General features: G+C 42.3%; 2 protein-coding genes across 2 annotated transcripts in view; both read right to left on the reverse strand.

Moving 5' to 3' along the window:
* Positions 1–17,570, reverse strand: part of LOC144769077 (E3 ubiquitin-protein ligase RNF14-like) — a 112,704-nt gene that overhangs the window by 91,799 nt on the left and 3,335 nt on the right. The window lies entirely within an intron of this gene.
* Positions 1–17,570, reverse strand: part of LOC144769076 (E3 ubiquitin-protein ligase RNF14-like) — a 506,892-nt gene that overhangs the window by 91,797 nt on the left and 397,525 nt on the right. The window lies entirely within an intron of this gene.

Here is a 17,570-nt window from a genome sequence, read left to right on the forward strand (position 1 = left end):
TACTACGAACTGTCATATGGTCTTTATCGTTTCCTTACCTACGCACCTTACCTTAATAATTACCCCGGACCTACTTTCGTTATTACAAGTGGCGACGAGCGGAAGTTTCAGCCCCTCACCGCGGATTTACTTGATCCACTGCTACTAATTCTTCAAGGCGCTGTTCTTCGCATCATATTTTTTTGCTGTATGAAGGTGAACATCAGCGAGCGGAGCGTGTGCTTGATTATGCACATTTGTCCCGAGTTCCGACAAGTAGACTGAATCATCGATGTCATCCTTCCTCGTTGTGTTTCCCTGGCGTGACACATCAGGGATCTTGGATTAACCGGGTTGTCGGACACAGTGTTTATGAAGCAGAGAACCTGAGCGCTGCTACTTGTGCACAAAAGAAGAAGAAAGAGCTTCAGACAGCACCCGGCGATGGTGAACGCCGAACATAAAACACGCTGCCCATTAAGGCGATAAAAGAAACTTGCTGAATTCTAGCAGGAATACTCACGAGGTGGTGAGTGGCACAACAGATTTGAGCAGGGCTGCTCGACCTAAACGAAAGACTGCACTTAATGAGAAGAAATCCACATCAGTTTTGTAAATTAAAGAAGCTTCCCACAACCCTCTTCTGTTGAAATTATGATAATGACAAAGCCCTGAGGAGATTCTGGGAATTGATACCCCGGTTTCGAAACGCGGCGGCAAACAGGGAGGAGCAAATACTTTACTACAGTATCAATGAAGAATATCTGATTTGTAGACATATTGTTTTCATTAATTGAACTCCTCATTGTCTCACTTTGTCTATTCACTTTTGACATTTGAAGTGTACATAATGTGTTGTTTTGTTTAGAATTGTTCTTGTTGGGGATGAATGATTGATAGTAATTAATTGTTTTTGATTTGGTATCTTTGTTATATGTATATTTCTAATGAGAATGTATAGTGTTGTAAATAGATCAATGTATAGTGGTCTTTTTTTGCATTTATAAATCTTTCAAAAAATAATTCAAAATATAAAAACGATTGGTATAAATAAAAATACCTTATCAAACTAAATAAAATATAGTTTGATTTTTGAAGTAAATTGTGAACAAGGGTGGAGGGGGCACTTTCGTTTTTTTCTCTTATAATAAGGTCCAGCCTACTCCATGCCCTAAAGGACCTATCTCCATAGATTTACAAAACATCGGGGATCAAGGCATTTGTGTGTACTTCGCACTGCACTTCCCTGGAGGTCAGCTGTTGTCCGGCGCCAAGGCACATTGTGTTCAGACTCGACTCAAGCTCTGAAGGTGACGATCTCTCCATGTTTGTAAGAAAAGGGGGAATCCCCGACTAGAGTTCCTAATGCGGGATAAGTACAATGTTTGAAGGGAAGAAATTAGGAACTATTGTTTAAAGACCATGGACATAAACGGACTAATGACAGCATAAACTATAGGGAGACAGGAACCATGATACAAAAATATTTTATTGAATTTTCATTTAAATAAAAAAGCACAATTGAATATACATGATTATTATGTGCATGCCTTCTTAGAATATGTGACTTGTTGTCTACATATATAGACTACTGTTGTCTGATCCTATATAATGTTTTTGAGATGATATAATTACAATTGGGATCTATACAACAACTTGTTGATACATTTAGCCATGTTTTAATGTATATCTCCAATATTAGCCTTGTATAGATCCCAATTGTAATTATATCATCTCAAAAACATTATATAGGATCAGACAACAGTAGTCTATATATGTAGACAACAAGTCACATATTCTAAGAAGGCATGCACATAATAATCATGTATATTCAATTGTGCTTTTTTATTTAAATGAAAATTCAATAAAATATTTTTGTATCATGGTTCCTGTCTCCCTATAGTTTATGCTGTCATTAGTCCGTTTATGTCCATGGTCTTTAAACAATAGTTCCTAATTTCTTCCCTTCAGACGATCTCTCCATGAACATTACACTGGCATCGTGAAACAAGGTACCGGGTGTGTGTGACTACACACTGCTTTTCAGCGGTGGTTAGCTGTTTCACGGCGGTGTGTGAGACGCCTGAGCACACTGTGTTTTCGCGTGTGTTCCGATTCCTGGAGCGGCGTGTGGCTTTCTTTGAAGTGCGCAGTGACATTTCCTGTCAGCTGTTTTCGCGCCCTCAAGCTCCTTTCAGCTTCGTCATTCTGCGCATGCCCCTGCGTGTTCCACGTCACTGGAACGCACGGGCTAGCGCCATCTTGTGGCTCATTTAAATACAGCAGGTTACACAATTTAGGAGTTCGATTCCAGCTCTGGCAAGCTGCTCGTACTTTTGCGGAATGCTGTTACAAATAAATTAAGATGTGATTACACCACATACTTCCTTTACGAATTCCCAAAGGGCACTTATAAACCCAAACCTGACAAAGGAAAATGTTTCCATGATCAGTCCTCTGTTACTCACATGGCCATGTTTGTTAGCGACTGTGGTAAGTTTTAATAAATATTCTTTGGAAGACTACATTACAGAGCATCATCCACTTCAACGCTTACCTCGTTGCCTGCTTTGGTTTGGGTATTCCTTCTGCATTATTGATTGGTCATGTGTGCCCTGAGCTCCTTGAATTTAGCGCAACCTCAAGCGTTTCTACCACTCAAAGGTGCACCATGCATGCCGTGGAAAGAGTGGAAAGAGTATTTTACAAACTACATTGAGACTGTTGAAGATGAGGATTTCACACCTGAAAAGAAAAAAAAAGTGTTGTTGTATGTCTTGGTCCTGGGGGTGTTAAAACGTACAACAACATTGAAAAAAAAGTAAGGGAAGGTGGCAATTTTTATCAACATGTGTTAGATGACCTTGATGCCCATTTCTCGCCCATAGTTTGTGTTGTTGTTGACTGTTACAAATTTTCGAGGAGGAAACAGGGTAAAGATGAAAGCATTGATGACTATGTTGCTGCTTTGAACAATTTAGCCCTTACATGCAGATTTGGGCAACTACAAGAGGAATTTGTTTGTGATCAAATAGTCATGCATGCCAGCAATCCAAATATTCAGGATAAACTTTGGGTGAATGGGGAATCCTCTTTAAAGGAAGTTGTTGCTTTAGTTAAAAAGGTAGAGCTTACTGGCAGATGTGCCAAAGCAGTGTTAGATGAGCCTGCGTTGGTCAATGCTGTCAACTTATCCAATGTTAAAAGACTAAGGAAGAAAGTTAATACTCGTGAAGTCTCCCATGAACATCACAAGAAAGGTGAACATTCAAAATCCAAACATAGAATAGAGAAGAGTCACAGCATTAGGAACAAAGATTTCTCTGATCTCAAGTGTTTTCGCTGTGGGTCTCCCTCCCATCTAGCTGATTCTGTGAAATGTCCAGCCAGATTTCAGAAATGCACCTCATGTGGTTTGACCGGTCACATTGCCAAGGCTTGCAATAGAAAATCTTTCAGTCATAGCAAACATGTCAAACACATTCAAGAGGAGAGTGACTCTACGGAGGAAAATTCTGAGTTCTCTGATTCCGATAGCATAAATTACGTATTCTCCATTGAATATGATGTTCTAGAACTCACACCCACCAAGAGAAAAAAAAACATGTGTGATATCAAATTAGGAGGGGTGACGGTGAATGTTATGGCTGATTTGGGGTCTCCCTTCACTATAATAAATGAAAATGTTTGGAAACAACAGTTCACAGGAAAAATTGGAATATCGCTTAAAAAAATAAAATATAATTGCCAGAAGTTTTACAGGCAACAACATTGAGTTTTTAGGTACTCGTGAATTAGAATTCCAATTCAAAAACAGAAGGGCAGTTTGTAGACTCTTTGTGGCCAAGAAAGGACCTTCTGTACTTGGTTGGAGCGACCAAGCTGATCTTGGCATAATTCTCGACCCCAATCGTGCTGACCCTGTTTCGTCTATTGATGAATCGCCCACCATCCACAAAGAATTTCCAGAAGTGTTCTCTGGTAAGGTTGGTCTACTTAACAGCTTTCAACATAAAATAGAATTACAAGACTCTGCCATCCCTTGCATTCACAAGGTAAGACATTTGCCAGTTTCGGTAAGAAATGATGTTCAACTTGAACTGAACTGATTAGTCAAAGAAGGAATAATAGAAGAAGTGGAGTCTACTGAGTGGGTTTCTCCCTTAGTGGTGGTTAAACGTCCGAATGGTAAAATCAGACTCTGCATTGATCTTAGGGATCTTAACAAAAACATAATTGTTGATCAGTACCCGCTTCAACGCATTTGTGAAATGTTCAATGTTACTAATGATATGCTTGTATTCTCTATTATTGACTTAAAGTCTGCGTATCACCAAATACCCCTTCATGTGGACAGCAAGAAATACACCACTTTTCACCCCATTTGGTTGTTACCGTTTTACCAGGGTACCATTTGGTTTAGCCTCGGCCGCTGCGCTCTTTCAAAGAGTCATGACTTCCATCTTTGAAGGCGCTGACGGTATCAGGTTTTTCCAAGACGACATCCTGGTCATGGGTAGCAACCAATTGGAACATGACACACGCCTTAGGCAGGTTTTTACCAAATTGAAGATGCATGGATTAACCACTTGCATGCTAATGACAAGGTGAACTCGTCATGAGGCACACTGGAGCTGTGCTCATGACAAGGTCAACTCGTCATGTATAATGGGAAACATAAATCTGCAGCACGGGAGGGGAAAACCCCTTAGCAGCCATGTGGTTAACTGTAGAGTTAAATAAATGTAAATTGTCACAGAACAAAGTGGTTTATCTTGGGCACACGATCAGTCATGAGGGTATCAAACCCAAACAGGGCTTGGTTAATGCCATCTTAAACGCTCCTTGTCCTTCCAGCAAAGAAGAGGTTAGATCCTTCCTCGGTCTAACTGAATATTACTCGAAGTTCATTCGAAATTTCTCCGAAAAAATGTACAATCTAAGACAATTACTAAAGAACAGAACAAAATTTGAGTGGTCCACGGATTGTCAGAACACCTTTGACACAATCAAGAAAGAAATCGGTAATGCACCCTTTCTTAAGGGGTTTGACCCTAAAGCTGAAATTTTTGTCACCACTGATGCAAGCAACAGGGGTCTTGGTGCTGTGCTAGCGCAGAAAGACACGGTGAACAATGAATGGGTTGTAGCTTTTGCGTCAAGATCACTTACCCCTCCTGAGGAGAAATACTTAGTGATTGAACGCAAAATGTTAGCCTGTTCATGGGCACTCAATTACTTCAGAGCTTACATTTGGGGATATAACGTACATCTACGCACGGACCACAAACCATTAATCAAAATCCTTTCTGCCTCCGGTTTGCAAAATGCTTCACCAAGGTTAAGCAAAATGTCAATATAATTGTTGGATTTCAACTACACAGCAGAGTATTGGCCTGGAATCAAAAATAAAGTGGCAGATTTCCTAAGCAGATTACCTCTTCCACACGACGATATGGATATCCAAGTTGATGATGAAAAGGTGGCACTGTTGTTCAACACTGATCTTGATGGAATCTCTGCTGAGGTATGGAAACAACACATGGCTCGTGACTCTGCACTCCAAAACATTTGCAAATTTGTCAACACTTCTTGGCCTGAGAAACGCAATCTTCCTGAACATGCGAAAGCCTACTGGGAAATGAGAAACAAACTCAGTTGTGAAAATGGTGTGTTGTACAGAATTGGCAAAGCCATAGCCCCCATCACACTCGGAGACAAAATTCTAAAACTGTGTCACATTGGTCATCTTGGGATTTCAAAGACGAAGCAAAGGGTGAGGGCCAGTTATTGGTGGCCCGGCATTGATGGCGTGGGAGAAATTAGGTCTAGACATCACTGGACCCATTGATGGACACCACGGTGAGATCAAGTATATCTTGGTCGTCATAGACCACTTCTCTAAGTGGCCAGAGATTGAAATTGTCAAGGAAATAGACAGCTCAACAGTAATTTCTTTCTTAGACAAACTGTTCTTGAGTGAAGGACTACCCAAGTATATCCTCACCGACAATGGTCCTCAATTTTCATCTAACACTTTTACTTCTTTCCTTGAAAGAAATTGCATTACCCATCACACTACCTCAGTTTATCATCCTGAGGGCAATGACCTCACTGAACGCTTCAATCGTGTCTTGAAGGGACATATACAATTGTCAAGAAATGTCAACCTCAACTGGGAAAAAGAAGTTTTCAAACTCATTTGGGCCTTCAGGATCTCCCCTTGTGCCAGCACCTGTACTGCGCCTTTCGTTCTCATGAGAAGCAGACAGCCCCTGAGTATTGACCTAGGTTGGATGCCAGCTTCAAAACAACTGAAATGGTCACCTGATGTCATCAGAAACAACATTATCAAAGCGCAGAAATACTACAAGACATGGTACGACTCCAAACATGGTGCCAAAGAACATGCATTCAAAGTGGGGGATCTGGTCAAAGTTCGCTTGGAAAAAAAAATAAGAAAAGGAGGAAGTAGATTCTCCGCTCCTTTTCGCATCAACACACTTTATAACAATGCTGCCAGACTTAGTGATGGGAAAGTGTGGCACATGAGTAGACTGGCCAGATGTCATCATGAAGCCAATGTACATAATCAACATCAACATAACACATACTGCAGAGACTTGTGGGTTGATTTTGATGGGACAGGTTTAGAGCATAGTTCCATGTCTAGAAATGTAGTTACACACGATGTTCCACCCACCACTGACTCCGCTGATTGTCACTCTTCTGACCAGTTTGTTGAAGTTAGTCCTCACGCCCCGACTTCCTATCGGAGTTGCGATGGTGACTCACACTCTGACTCTGAAGTCTGGTCCGATAGTCAGAGTCTCAGTGGTAGGTTTGGTAGGACTTGTAATGATTCTCACTCTGACTCTGAAAGTGTTTCTGTTCCCCACCGAGTCATGGGAAGGCTAGGGAGAACCATACATAAACCCAAACGTTACGAGGATTTTGTTTGTGATTGAAACTGTTTTGAGTAACATTCTTTTCCTAATGTACATAACAGCATGCTAGTTATTTTTGGTAAACACTCAAGAGAGGAAGATGCGTTGTAACGCATTACCTCACCCTCTCCTGCCTCCAGCGCGAGACGGTGACATCCCTGTTCTCCTGCGCGAGAGTGCCCTTTGTTCCCTCTCCCTTCCCATTGGTCCCCCAACATTCCAACACCCATCCATTCCTCTTCAACTACCAACTGTCATATGGTCTTTATCGTTGCCTTACCTACGCACCGCACCGGCGTGGGGCTGTTGTAATAAACTTGACAATTACCTTAATAATTACCCCGGACCTACTTTTGTTATTACACAGGCATAATCATTTCTTCGCCATGAGGGCACTCCCTGACGAACTCTGGTGGCCAGTCTTTCTCAGCTAGAAGGATGTCATAGCCTTTCGAAAGGTTATCCCAAAAGAGACCCCTTACTTTCCTAGTCTTGTCCCCCTCTATACGCAATGTTATTTCGTATAATTTATGAGGTTTGCTAACTCTGGTATCTGCAGTTTCCACTTGAATGTATTCATTTGTGTCCACTGTCTCCAGAAGATTCATCAGGATCTTGCGAGCTATGGTCACTTCTGCTGCGCTGTCTAGCATTGTCTGAGCCCACTCTCCGTTTTTCAGTTGTGTCCTCAGAATCCTCGGCATGTTTAATTCTAATGCTTGCTACCTTCTTTCTTGGAAATTGTAATTTTTTACTTTGATGAGCAGGTTCCTTGTCTTTGGACTTGACGTGCTCTTCCTTGTGTTCTGACCGTCCTCTTCTTTCCGATTTCTGTGAGGAAGTCTGAAAAGATCAAGAGGGACGTGTATCAATATCTTGATATCTATCAGGTTTTTTCAAATTATCCCTATTTCTAAGGTTGTATCTTTTCTCAGAGGGCTCCCTCTGGGGAGACTTGTTTCCTCGGTCTGGAGATCTTTCTCTCCGTTGAGGAGACCTTCCTCTGGACTGGAATCGTTTTTTTCTGGGAGTGGATTGTTTATTACCATCCCAACTCTTTTTTGGAGTATTTAGATTATTTTTAATAAATGTTTTTTCAGGTTTTTCAGTTAGTTGGGGTTTTACTGGTTTCCCACCCAAACTATCTCTACCTAGTTCTTCATAAGATTTTTCTATGATTCTGGCAAGTTCAAATGGTTGTTCTGCTATATCTGTTTCTTTCAATTTCTGGAGATATGTTATATCGTCCATTGCCAATTGAACTAATTCTCTATATGCCTTTGTTAATTCTTTTATTTTAACTAAGAGTTCTTCGCTTGACATTTTTTCAAAGTCGGATTCCGGTTTGTAGCTGGCTAGAACCGGCCACGTTGCTCCTGGTCTACCTAGTGGACCGAGCCTGGTGATGTAATTTTGATGTTTTAGGGCGCCTTTAAACCAGAGCAGGTGCTCTTGGTAATTTAGTGGGATTTCAACATCCTCGAAAGGAGTGTATTCATCCGGAGGTTCCTCTATTTTGTAATAGTGGAATTCTTTTGTTACAGCGTTTTCTGCTGGAAAGTGTATCCATGAATAGAATACCTCATGGGCCTCTACCACAAATATGACTGTACCACCTCGTGATGTCAGTTCATTTTCTATAAGTTTAATAGTTATAGTTCTTCTTATATTTGCCGGGATGATATTTGCACCCGGTTCATTTTCATTAAACCCTGTAACATCGAAACCCGGTTGATTCGCATCTACTGCAGCTTCACCGGTTTCGTTGCTGTCGCCGTCAGTTGACATTGTTTTAATGAAAGTTTGCAGAGCAGGTTTCCAAGGAAACAAAGATTAGGTGCACAATATTTTGGAACACTGTATCCTTCAACGTTGACTAAACCAAAAACTAATACATAGGAATCTCTTCCTACTAAGTTCCGGCGGTTTTTAACCTTTTACCCACTCCAGACGTCTTTTGGAGTTTTTACGGGAAAAGGGTTCTGTGTGAAAAAGCACGACTGAGTTACTCTAGTGTCTTGCGTTAGATTATCGCCTTACCAAACATTGGGCGCCATATAGTGTAGTTCCTATATTCCCAATAGGCTCTGCGCATTGGAATAATATAAACAGCAGTGTAGACGTAGGACTGAGGTCGACTAGGTCTCTACTGACTATATTAGACTTAATTCGTTTCGCCAGCTAGCTCAGAGGTCTCTAGAAACTTTCTCGAATGTTCAGGAAAGAGTTAACTCTCCGGATTTAGACAAGAAGGGATTAGCTTCTGACAACCATATAACATGACAACTTTTCTCCCTCAGAATAAGAGTGTATCTCTAGAATCGTGTGAAAACAATAGACATCTATTTCACTCAGTCAATTGTGCATACTTAGTTTCACCAGAGTGCAGAGAAATAGAGAGACTCTAGTTTTCAATAAAAGGTGTTATTTATTGAGCAGTCTTCTTTCTCATGCAAGAGAAATGAATTGCCACAATTGCAATACTTAACATGAAGTAAAGTGCGTACAGTAAAAGGAGTATTATAAAATAATACTGTAAAAGCATTGATATGGTTTATTAGCCATATGATACTTTAAAATGGATAAATATATACATACATAAAAACAATGACTAACGTACTCAACTGGTGCTTCTAAATACGCCTACCCCGGTGTACCTGACCTAAGCCTAATATGTGGGCAGGAGTAAGTAAGTAGCAGTTTAAGTTAAGTTGGTTTTGCCAAGAAATCTGAATCAAGAATTCTCTTAAGGGTTTAGTCAGCTCCGTACCTTGATAATAGAATGTGGGAGGTCTTGTATCTCTCTCTTCAGGACTCGATCTCCCAGCAACCCGCAAGGATGGCTGGAAACACCGGAGCTGGAATCTTCTCGGCTGGAGAAAAAGACAGCGTCTTTCTCAGTGCGTCAAAAGGGAGGGGCGGCTTCCGTGGGCTCTCGCATCAGCTGGGCTCTCGGGCAAGTAGATAGCCGCTCTGCTCCAAACCACCGTGTGTTTGCTTAAGGCAGCGCTGGTATATTTATACCTGAAAGGTGCCGGGTTTGACGTAAGGTTGGTCATAAGACGTCACTAAGAACTAACAGTTCTTTCTGGACTCCAGGAGTTCTTGTTCAAATCAAAACAAAAGCAGGAGGATTTCCCGGGCTGCTGGAGGCTTGGTTTGTTTAAAGAACGCGTTGTACTTTCTAGGAGTCTTGGGGAGTAGCCTTGCCGTATTTGGACTGCATGGGCTATTACTAAATATGGATATGATTCTTATGCCTTTATAAGGATATTGTTTGTTATAGCCATATAAGGGCATAAATCGGGAATATCAAATTAGGGTCCTAGATAGAACTACAACAGGACTTATGTGCTGCTCAGGGCAGTCCACGTTAGTGGATCTCAATATTCTTACCTCTCTCTCTGCTCAGATATGATATGACATGATTGAGATAACTATATAGTCACTTATCTTTGGGTTTCTTTTTCTTAGCCTGGCTAAAATTTCTTTTCTCTTTTTCAAATTTACACACAAAGGGACGGGTTGAGTTGCTCCGGGAGGCGCATCTGGACTAAGTCTGTCCATGTAAATGGGGGGGGGTTCTCCTGTGAGGGGATGGTTGGGAAGAGGGGGGGGAGTTCGGGGGGGAGCATAGGGGTATAAAACAAAACATATCCTCGTTCACCTTAGTGTTCATTCAATTGGCCGCGGCTAGGTCACGATTGGTCTGGTGCTGGATCCTTCTGTTTTCTAACCTTGTCAGGGATCTTGGGCTTAAACCCCCATGAAAATAATTCAGTTCCTGTCCTGGAATGTTAATGGTTGTGCATGAAGTCCAGAAGGGCAAACATTTTGCAATACCTAAAAGACTCTCCCGCGCAGGTCATCATCCTCCAGGAAGCTCATCTCCTAAAGGAAGAGGTCACTGAGATACTCAAAAATCAAAAATGGGTGGACTTTTTCATCTGTTCAAATCAGACTGCAGTAAGGAGCGCCGCTATACTGTTAAAAAAACAAGCTAATGCCTGTGTCTAAGGCTTTCTGGCTGACCCATGTGGTAGGTGGGTAATTCTGAAGGTGATTATCATGGGCTTTCTGCTCAGCTTGGTCGGCTATTACGGCCCAAACCAAGTTGATCCTTACTCTCTTAAAACATTTTTTTGCATCTCCTAGACTACCCAGACCCGGTCATTATGTCTGGGGACCTCAATATTGTCCTGAATCCTAAACTGGACAAGTCGGCAAGTAGCAGAGCTAGGGTTCCTTCTAGGTCCCGGATGTACCTGCAGTCTATGATGGCACAAACCAGCCTCTGCAATATCTGGAGAGAAAGATCGGGCCATCAGTTAGGAATCTCATACTGCAATGGTAAATATGGCCATAAGTCGAGAATTTACTATATTCTGCTCAGCCAATGTCTGAGGGGCAAGGTCAAGGACATCGGATACCTGACTTCTCAACTGTCTGATCATTCAGGGGTATCGATGGACCTGGATCTTGTGCAGGCTCAATATCTCAGAGTATGAACTTTAGATCGAACTTTACTTCTTGAGCCGGATGAGATGACCTACTTATCCCCTAAGACTGAATGGTTTCTGAAGATCAATCTAGGCTCGGCCACGACTGTGGTGTTTTGGGACTCCCTAAAGGCTTTTCTAAGGGGCCCCATCACGAGTAGGGTGAGTTTTAGGAATAGACAATACAGAGGGGAGGTGGCACTTAAAGAGGCGTATATGAAGGCAGTAGAGTTGGACCTGAATAATGGGGTCGGTTCGGAGGGGCAGCAAGAGAATCTGGGCAAACTTAGTAAGTTAAGGGAGTAGTTGGACACCATTCTCCAAACTAGGGTCATGAGTAGATGGAAGGCACGCAAGCTTGCCCATTTAGAGTACGGGGAAGGGGCAGGTAAGCTTTTGGCATGGAATGCTAAGTCCGACAGGCTGCGTAACCAGATTAAACAAATTGATGGCGCTGATGGGGTAATTGGTCTGCTCTCGGATTGAGAGATAGGAGGCGCTTTCTTTGATTTCTTTCAGGATCTGTACCAAGAAGACTGCGTTGTGGATAAGATGGAGTCTATGGAGCGGTTGGGTGGGACCACGCTCACCCCCCTGAGCTCTATGCAGCAGGAAGGTCTAGAGCAGGATTTCTCACAGGAAGAGGTGAAAAAGGCTATTCTTGTCTGCAAAAGAGGGAGAGCTGCAGGGCCCGATGGGTTGCCAATAGATCTCTATAGATCTCTGGGCAAGGCAATAGTTCCGGCTCTGACACTACTATTTAATGACATCTTATCTGATGGCGTTTCTCTTCCGGGTTCTTGGGGTGAAGCCACAATTATCCTTATTTTGAAAACTGGTAAGAATCCAGCGAGTTGTGGGTCTTATATGCCCATCTCGCTGTTGAACGCAGATTATAAAATCTTTGCAAGGATCCTGGCGGCTAGGCTGGGCTCTGTGGCTGGCGACATGCTTCATTCTGATCAGAAGGGGTTTGTTTAAGGTAGGAACTTATCCGACCTCAGCTACGATTTCATGGGTGCAATAGATATCGCCTCAATTCATTCACTTCCTCTCGCTGCCATGACACTCAATGCCACTAAGGCTTTCAACAGGGTCAATTGGGTTTTCCGGTCGGCAGTCATGGATACATTTAATTTGGCCAGGAAGTTCTGTTGAGCGATACAGTTGATCTATCAAGATCCGTCAGCCAGACTTCTGATTAATGGCATCCTGACCAGACCTTTTAAGATCACCAGGGGAATCAGGCAGGGCTGCCCTCTTTCTCCTCTTCTCTTCAACCTGTACATTGGGCCTTTTGCTCAGCAGCTGCGAGAGGAGCCAAGTATTTTGCCGTTTAAGCATGGGGCTTGGGAGAGGAAGGTGGCCCTGTACGCAAATGATATTTTGATTCTCTCGGCGGACCTTGCTACGACCTTCCCTGCCGTGATCAGGTTGGCACAGGACTTTGGGCAGGTATCTGGTTATGAGGTCAATTCCGAAATAACTGAGGTTATGACCTGGAATCTCCAGGGGTGCCAGCATCAGACCAAGCGTAGTATGCGGTATCTGGGGGTCAGAATAGTTCAAGACATTGACAAGATTGCAGGGATTAATCTCGAGGGTGTCTCAAGGGAGTGCCAGAAACTGATGAAATCCTGGGTCAATCTCCCTTCAACCATTCTTGGGAGGATCAATTTGGTTAAGATGGTAATGCTCCCCAAGATAACCTTCCTTTTCAATTCTATCCCCCTGCATTTTGACAAACCGGCTATTGACAAGCTCCAGCAGGCCCTCAACTCTTTTGTCTGGGCATATAGATCCACTAGAATTGCCTGGAAGAAGTTGAGGTGTAGGAGGGAGATGGGTGGACATGCCTTACCGGACTTGCAAAATAATGCATGGGCTTTCCAGCTGTCTCATTCCAGGATGCTGTTAAAAACTCCAGAGAGCACAGGGGTAGGGCCATATTCTCTGCAATGCTAAAGGGTGCTAGCCTATCAGAGCAGGGTTTTCTGTTTAAATTTGGAGAACCGAAATTCTTCAAAAAGGTCAAGCTTAAAAGTTCTCCAGGCAATGGCTAGAACGTGGGCCAGTTTTATGAATTACTTCTCTAGTTTGCCCCTCTTTGGGACTCTCCAGGCGCACCAGAGTGCTTGAATGATAGACTGGCATTACCTCTTAGAGCTGCTGGTTTGAATGTGTGAGGGACCTTGGCTCACCAGGGTACCCTTATTTCATGGGCGTCACTTTGTGAAAGGGTTGAAGTGTGTCTTTCTAGGTTTAAATACATTCAGCTGTAGAGCTGGGCCCAAACCCTGAAAACCCCCATAGGTAGAGGCAACATCGTGGAGCATCAGTTAGTAGCAAAACCGGCTGGGAGGAAGGAGGTTTCCTTCTGGTACTGGACCATTAAGGAGGCTGTTGATGGAGAATTTAAATTGGCTGAAGAATTGTGGGAGGATCCCTTTCCAAATAAACAGTGGGAATATTTGTGGCGACTTCGTTAAAGACCTTGTTTGCCATTGTAAAACCAGCCTGGTTTAAGAGGAACCACCTGTTCACTGTACATAGGGCCTACTTATCTCTGTTGAGGCTGACTAAAATGTCTAGGGGGCCTCCAGTCAGCTGTAGAAAATAGGGTTTGGTGAGTGCTTAAGATGTACATATCTTTAAGGACTGGCCAGCTATAGCAGATTTTTGGGAAGGTGTAGGAAATTCTGTGGCGGATATTTTAGGCCTCCCAATACAAATACATTTGGCCTTGATAATTTTTTGTTTATCTAATGAAATTACAGGTTCTGCCAGATCCTTCCTATTTTATGCTATACTGTTAGCTAGGAGGCACATATGTAAAAGATGGGTAGATCCCACACCCCCCTTGCATTCTGACTGGCTGTCCTCATTGTTTGAGACATCCAAGATGGATTTGTCTAGAACTCTGGGCAGGTAAAAGACAGCATTCTGGGACTTTTTGCTAAAGTGGTCTGTGACTTAGTCAGGTGTGACCGTTATCCGTTCCCTTATCTTAATTTAATCTTATTTAATTTAACCAAGGATTTCATCAATAATTTAATCACCTCTAAAATAATTTGTGGATCCTATGATTATGGCTCCTTGGTACTCTTCTGACTATGTTGGGCATTTCCAGTTCCCCCGATAGGCCAACAATAATAGTCGCCAGGTTCACCTGGGCCAATTGGAAGAGTGACCCCTCCTTACTTTACTCGGGGGTGATTGAAATACGAGCCTCTCATGGTACCTGTAGGCAGGGCGCTTCCCTAAGCCCCAAATCAACAGCCTACGTCTCTTCCAACATCGGGCTCTGGTACGGATGGCTTGTTTGTTCAGTGGGGTCTGAGGCGAATGAGGTCAAAAATAAAAGAAGGAGGTCTTGTATAAAAAAGATTGCACCCTTTGGAATCCGCAGCTACAAGGAACAGCAGCTAAATGTTTTGGGATATGTTGAACAGGATCAGGCAAAAAGATGCTCGGGTAAATCCCTTTTTGTCTTGCAGTGTTTCTGGTTACAAATTAGTTAAACATTTTAGCAGCATATTTTATATCACAGAAGATAAGAGCTTGGGGAATCAATCTCCTTTGGGAAAAATTGGCAACTCTCCCCTCCCTTTTTTGTTAGTTTACAGGAAGTGACAAAAGCTTTAAGGCAAAGTCCCATGGACCGTATTAATTATAACATTGATCTATCGGGCCTCATGATCACCAATGTTTTAATAACTCCTAGTGTAATAAGATCCAATGCTCTTTGGTGGTTTCCATTATAGTTTCTATTTTTTTAAAAGGGATCGGAAATCACCCAAATGTTATCGCTCAATCTCTCTTTTAGGTAGCACTGTTAAGATTGTAGGAAGGGTGATTTTCAATCGTTTGAGAAGCTGGGCAAATCAAAATAACCGTCTGTGTTCCCACCAGTATGGGTTCTGTTTAGGGTTGGGTATGGTGGAACGGTGCCTGAATTTCCACCCTATTGTGGGCAACTGTACCATTGCTATGCATTGCCCACTGTACTTCACCTTTATGGACCTATCCACAGCTTTTGATTGTGTCAACAGAACCAGGTTATGGCTGATGCTGTTGAACTTGGGTTTGAGCTCGCATTGGTGAACTTTATGTGTACTCTACATTGGAACTTAACACCCAAAGTGAGATATGGTTCTGCAGGTGAAATGTCAGATACCTTCCCCCTTACCAGAGGGGTGCGGCAAGGCTGCATTTTGGCTCATTTCTGTTTATTCGTTAGATAAACAATTTGAGTGCATATCTGGCCAACGTAACTACTGATGTTCCGAGAATAGTGAATCTGTTTGTTCCTGCGTTACTCTACACATATAATGCAGTTCTCTTGACCCAGACCACAAAAGCGTTGTGCTTTCTAGTCGAGTCATTTGTGTCTTTTATGAGTAGGCTTGATTTAATCGCTTATTATGGGAAGTTCCATATTATTAAAGCTGTGCAACTCCTTTAGTGACTCGTAAGCTATGAATCACAATCCCCTTTCTGACATTGTCTTAATCGTGCAAAAAAAGGAGCGGAGTGCACCAGGAGTGTATGCACGCTGAAAGGGAAAAATATGAAGCGTTTAAATTAATGAGAAGAAACCAGGTATGTTGCAGACTCTTTGAAAAATGGAAGTGCCACGTTATGGCATGTTGTCCAGGTAAGAAAGGGGGTCCCCTCTTTACAACTTAGTAGTCCATTTGTGCATAGTGTGATCTCCCTTGCGTGTGTGAAACTGAGCAAGTCGACTGATGCTCTTTTATATCTCAATATCTCACTCAGACTATAGGTAAGGGCACACTCTCAACGAACCTAAAAATATATAACGTTCAGTGTGTTCCTGCGGCTTTGCATGGGCAGGGGTCCGGGGTTATCACAATCTTTCTCCCCTACAGTTAGAGGAAAATTGTATTTGCAGGCGACTTCTTCATCCCCCTCCTACAAGCTCCTAATTTATTATCCTAAACTTACAATTTATTTCAGACAAAATTAAGCTGCTCCACATTTACATAGGGTAAATGTTTGAACTAATGTTGAGCCCAGCCTAAATAGGGATGTCATTCTAGATTGTCTCACATTAGACAGGGGCCTTTCTATACCTTGGTTGAGATATGTCTCTGAATCCTTTTGCGAACTAGGTTTGTCTGACAAGTTTTACACACTCTACTTAAATCTGATAAAATTATAGTTACGTCTAAATTTTAAAAATTCTATTAGTCTAATAGATTGTTCAGAGTCCAATACAAGCTCAGTTAAGGATATCATGCTTTGTATATATGCCTGAGGTGATGGTGACTTATTTATCCTTTATCCTCTGACAATGGGAGAGATTTATGATTTTTTCTAAGAAAACTAATAAAGATGAATTGAACTGAATTGACAGGCAGTATATATATCTTAGCTACCATAAGGCTCTTTCTGTTTCAGGTGCATTCCACGCTATGTAAATGTCAGTATGTGTCTGGCTCAATTTTGGGCCCCATTATTGCTGTTTTATGATTTATATATTTTTGAAAATGTATAACTATATGTAATCTGAAAGTGTATTATGTCACTGCCTCACACAGGTTAAAAACGTATGTAAATTCACATATCAGTTGCTTGCCTCTGTCTGAAAGACTCTCCTTTTACTTTAATGAAGGGCACTAATGGCCTCACAATGAGGACGCCGGGCTGTGCAATGGCTGTCCTCATGTTTCGGAATGGTGTCCAACATTTTATATTGCCACCAGTGAAGATTGCTTGGCACCAAGGTGTCCTCACAACAACTGCCAGCTCTTGGCTTCTAAATTGCATCTTGACGTAAGGATCAATTACATAGACATGAAGGCTGCACACACCTCACTGTATGTAGGCACCAATACAGTGTCACAGTATCAAGTACAGCACAGCATTACCTTTCTTCTGGTTGATCATTAGTCACTGTAAGTCTATTTGCCCTGGTTTATGGGGCAAGCTGATCCTTAAGCTCAACAAACGCCCTCACCTGGGCAAGAGCTGCTTCTGGGAGTGATGGCTGTACACAAAAGTTTCACCAGCAAGCCATCAGAGGGGTTGTATACATGGCTCAAGGCTAGCATTGTTTTTGTTTTTTTGGCACTGCTCATAAGGAAGAATTTGATCAATGTGAGTGTAGTATTTATGACGT

Source organism: Lissotriton helveticus, chromosome 7 (genome assembly GCF_964261635.1).
Source record: "Lissotriton helveticus chromosome 7, aLisHel1.1, whole genome shotgun sequence".
In the NCBI taxonomy this organism is placed as follows: Eukaryota; Metazoa; Chordata; class Amphibia; order Caudata; family Salamandridae; genus Lissotriton; species Lissotriton helveticus.